The 5,273-nt window shown below is 38.0% G+C and overlaps 1 protein-coding gene across 2 annotated transcripts in view; it reads left to right on the forward strand.

The window, feature by feature from the left end:
• Positions 1–1,387: 1,387 nt before the first annotated feature.
• Positions 1,388–5,273, forward strand: part of LOC144980769 (uncharacterized) — a 304,724-nt gene continuing 300,838 nt past the window's right edge. The window contains exon 1 of one of the 2 annotated variants that reach the window (XM_078928550.1): positions 1,388–2,264. The gene's annotated coding sequence lies outside the window, so the exon portion shown is untranslated. The remainder of the gene's footprint in view (positions 2,265–5,273) is intronic. The other variant, XM_078928549.1, reaches the window with a different exon arrangement.

Here is a 5,273-nt window from a genome sequence, read left to right on the forward strand (position 1 = left end):
CTGGATAAGCCTGTCATTTTGGGAAAATACTGAAAAGGATCGGTAAGGACAGAGTTCAAAGTGCCTTATTATTCGATTCTTATAGAAATCGATGACTCGTTGACATCAAGGAAGTACCTCACTAGACCCAGGCGTTCTACTCTTGGGTCAATATTATTATTCCCAATAGGGAATGAGATTAGCGGAAGAGTAGCGTCGGAGGACGAGAGACGCATGCACACAACCAACATGACGTTCTCTCTCTAATAACTTTTCCGCCAGTGATGTCACAGACTATGGGTGACGTCCAATCAAGGGGCGCTACTCTTCCGCTAATCTCATTCCCTATATGGGTCAAACTCGTATTATATTCACTATGAGTTCATTAAGATTTCAACCTCAAAGTAAAATGTGCGGCTATGTGGTCTAGTGGTATGGCGCTCACTTTCGGATGGGAAGGTCCTGGGTTAGAACCTCGCTCGGCGCATAGTTGGAAAAGGCTCTTTATTCTCATTCTCTCATCGTACTCAGGTGTAAAATGAGTACCTGACCGTTAACAGCGTTGTCTCTGTCCGAAAAAAATTGAAATATCGCCTAACAGACCTCATGTCTAGTTCTTCATATTACGTGTTGCTGTTGGTCAGGGGCCCCCTGTAAAGCGCTTTGAAAAAAAGATACATCAACTAAAACTAATTCTCTCAATTGGATCCCAGGGGATATTATAAAATCTTAGGGTCGATATTGAGAAAAAAAACCTCACGATATGATCCAGGTGCCAGCCGCAGTGCAGCACCGTAAAGTGAGCAACACGGGTTACGTTTATTGCTAAAGGAAAATAAAATGAGATGTTGATAGCAGGGCTCGAAATCCGAGTTTCATAGATGATGGTTGTGGCGGTTGTGGTGGCGGAGGTGGTGATGGAGGAGGAGGAGGAGGAGGAGGAGAAAACGGTTTTTAAAAAAGTCGCTTCATGGATGAAAAATTAATTTGAAAACAAATTCTTCACTCTAAAATGGACACAAAAAGAGAAAGGAAACAGTGACGAAATCAGCGGCACGTCGCGACCACAATCTCACCAAGATTCTGTCACAGAAGCGAGGCTACATGACGCGCGACCCACAGCCACGCCGCCATATTTAACTCGTCTGATTTTATGTGCCATTCTCCTGCTGCTCCCCCCTCCCCCTCTCCCCCATCGTTCTTCGCCTCCTCTCCCTCAACCCCCCCCCCCACCCCACGACCCCTCCCTCCTTCCTTCTCATCTCATCCTCCTCTCTCTTACATCCCTTCACGCTTTGGCATCAGCGGCCCTTGAGATTCCTTCCAGCGACTAGCAAAGCATCACCTTCACCACGACCAAACCGCGGCGACTCTCGCCCTCTTGCAGCGCTGCGTTAGAAGATGTCGCAGACCAATCTTCACCTTTGTCACGTAAAAGAAGAGTAGGTTGGGCTGGCTGTTTTATAATAATATAATAATGATAATGAGTGACTAGTATGACGTGATATATAGATATATAATATAATATAAACTATTTATAATGCAACACTGGCATCGGCTGTAGGCTTCAGTTAGAATTCATCCTCGTAGAATCGTCTCTTCCAACAGCGCGCGACGATTTTGCTTGGAAGAGTAGATTGAAAGTCGCGTAGGAGCAACAACAACGACTGCTGTTGCTGCTGATAGGAACAAGTAACAAGTTAACTCTCCTCGGACTTGCCTTTCGCCTTGGGGACGGTGTTTGCAATCAGCATCATATATAAAGTAAAATTAAAAAACAAAAAGATAAGGAAAAAAGGAAACAAGACATTTGAATTCAGGCGATGGTATAGATAGCCACAAACGGATATTCAAATTTCACTCACAGACCATATTATTTGACTAAATTATTTCTCCAAAGGAAAAGTATTGTTTTCGCCAACTTTGACAGAATATTTAAGTTATCATTATCTCACATAATCATTAATTTATTCCACTGATTAGATTAAGTTTTATGATGTTTTCATGATGTGGTGCCAAGTTGCTTCTAGACTACTTCAATGAGACCAGATAAATTTGCTGTTTAACGCCGAAAAATAAATGATGTTTAACAAATTATATAAGAATCAAGCCCTTTCTAGAGTTGACTAATTCCGTCGTTATTGGAACAAAAGGACATTTCATCCACATTTTGCGAATCTAATTCTCTATCAACCCATTCTATTTCTAAGTGTGATGAGCTTTTCACTGATAATATTTTGAGTTCTTTTCGCAAACGAACCAGTGACAATTATCCAAGGAAGCAGGTGAGTCATTATATTAGAGACTTCTATTTACGTGGCTTTGTGATGGTCTAGTGTGGTATGGCACCCGTCTTTGGATGGGGAGTCCCGGGTTTGAGTCCAGTGCGGTAAGCGGGGCATAGTTGAGTCCTTAGAAAATCCTCTTTACTCACATTATCTCACCGTACTCAGGTGTAAAATGAGTACCTGGTCGTTAACAGCCTTGTTTTAGTTGGGGAAAAAATGATAATATCGCCTAACAGGCATCATGTATCGTTCTACATAATGTTAAGTGTTGTTGTTGGCTCGAGATCCCTTGTACAGCGCTTTGAGCACATTTCGAGAATATTGCGCTATATGAATGCTCTTTGTGATCAATTGACCATCTTAAAACGGAATGAAACAATGACGAGAAATTTAAAAGTTAAAAAAACAAAACAAACTTGAGCTTTTATATAGCGCAATATCCACTAAACGTACTCAAAGCGCTTTACAAGGGGTCCCTAACAAACAGCAATACTTAACATGTTGAACGTGACATGACGCCTGTTAGGCGATATTACATTGTTTTCGGACAGAGACATCTCTGTTTGACGGCCAAGTACTAATAATAATAATAATAATAATAATAATAATAATAATAATAATAATGATAATAATAATAATAATAATAATAATAATATAATAATAATAATAATAATAATAATGATAATAATAATAATAATAATAATAATAATAATAATAATAATAATAATAATAATAATAATAACAATAATAATAATAATAACAATAATAATAATAATTGAGCTTTTATATAGCGCAATATCCACTAAATGTGCTCAAAGCGCTTTACACCTGAACACGGTGAGGGAATGTGAGTAAAGAGCCTTTTCCAAGGACTCAACTATGCTCCGAGCGAGGCTCGAACCCAGGACCGATCCGAAAACGAGTGTCATACCACTAGACCACATAGCCGGTCAATTAGTTTTGTCACTTTCAGAAAGTATGTATACTATTTCTTACTTATTTGCAGGTCTGATAACCCAAATTGTTATGGGCTCATTGTTGTATAAATAGTATGCGCTTGGCTCAGAAGCTCACAATATTGCCATCCGGAAGTATAACGGACCAACACGCAAAACTATGTGTAACCGCAAACACTTATAGTCTGGTTAATACAGTTGAGTGAGAATTACTCATAAACGCGGATGGCAAAATAACATTAACAAAAACCCGAGTGACGTCAACTTCATTCTATCTATATGGATACTCTCAAACTAACGTAAAATGTCATTTACAACAATGTCAAATCAAGCCCATCATTACGTTAGGTTATCAGACCTGAAAATAGGGGCACGTCGTTTTTAGTCGTTATACAATAAAAGAAATAAGAAATGGATTTGTCGAACTAAATAAAGTCTTTTTAAAATCTTTCTTGCGAATAAGATAGATTAAAAAAAACAAACAAAAAAAAAAACAACAAAACAACAAGAAAAAAAAAAAAAAAAAAAAAAAAAAAACAGAAAAAAAAACGCTCGGATATAGTTATAAACGACAGTGAGATGCAACAATTAAAAAAAAATTAAAAAGCGAATCAAATTTTGTCGTACCTGTAATTTATTGAATGTTTTTATTCCACTCCTCTCATAGGAAAACCCTATCATTTCTTAGCAAATATAATATAGGCTAATTGCTGAATCTCTTTGTACTTATTAACCGAGTTTTTTAATATCTTTTTTAGTTACCAATCAACTGTCTTTTTTTCAGCGCCAGAGCTGTCTTTTACACCAAATTTCACACCAATAAAATGTACGAAAATATTCTGCAATCGTTGAATAAAAGTTACTACGAAATGATAGGGTTTTTCTTTAAAAAACCAAAAAAAAAAAACAACAAGCAAAACAAGTCCTCTTGCGTTCTTAGTAAAACATGTAGGAGCCGATGTGCATATTCAGTTCAGTGTGCAAATATACAGGTCTGACATCCGAACGCAATTATAGGCCTAGTTTAACATTGTTGTAATGGACAATATAAATTTTGCTGCTCGAAGCTCGAAGAAATAAATAATAATGTGAAATTGAATATAAGTTTCGATTTAATTACAAAAACAGATAAAACGAAAGTTTGGGGTTTCCCCTTTATCAACAAAATAAGATGAATGAAGCACTACAGATGAATGAGATAATGTGGTAGTGGCGTAGTTAAGATCTAATAATCTTACTTGGAGGGGTGGAATAAACGTGTTCTTTCATTTCTTTGTATTTATTAAACTCGCTATATTTTTATCGTGCAATATGACACACTCGCAAGCTTGGTTTAACATTGTTGTTATAGACAATATATTGCGTTGGTTTGAGAGTATTTCCATTATAAAACAATGGGCCCCATAACAATTTGGGCTATCAGACCTGTAAATAAGTACACGTCGGGTTTGGAACCAATAGGGAAGAAAATTGTGATTTCAAAAGACTGGTTCCTATTTCATTGGAAGTGTAAAAACTCTCTTCCGAAGGACCGAATTTATCTTGTGTAATTCATCTTCTGGTTTCAATGTGATGGGATCTTATTTATTTTCTAGCCTGTATATGCTGGTCGTCAATAAAGATCATCCATCCTCGCTCTTTTACGTCCCGTAATCCTAAGAATCTTCCTATACATCCTGCTACTGAAATAGTTATGTCACATTTATGTAACCTATTCATTATTAGTACTCCGAAGGACTGGTAACATACACACTTCCGAGGAATTAGGAACCAAAAGAGTAGAGTGCTTGACTTCACGACATTTCTTACCTATTTAAAAAAAGGCCCTTTATTCATCCCTAAGGGGACATTTTTCTTTAGGGTCTATTCCGAGGGAAGACTGGAATAACCCAGGCGTCAGCCGCAGCGCAGCGCAGCGCCGCAAAGTGAGCTAAGGCTAGGTGAATTGCTCAAGGCCGCACAGCGCGGCGGGTAGTTGAAACTCGTTGCCTTTCGGGTAGGAAGCAAAGACCATTCCGCTGAGCCACGCTAGGTTTTATATTATCTGCCG

The sequence above is a fragment of the Berghia stephanieae genome, chromosome 10, assembly GCF_034508935.2.
Source record: "Berghia stephanieae isolate SIO BIC M18660-M18661 chromosome 10, UCSD_Bste_1.3, whole genome shotgun sequence".
Classification (NCBI taxonomy): Eukaryota; Metazoa; Mollusca; class Gastropoda; order Nudibranchia; family Aeolidiidae; genus Berghia; species Berghia stephanieae.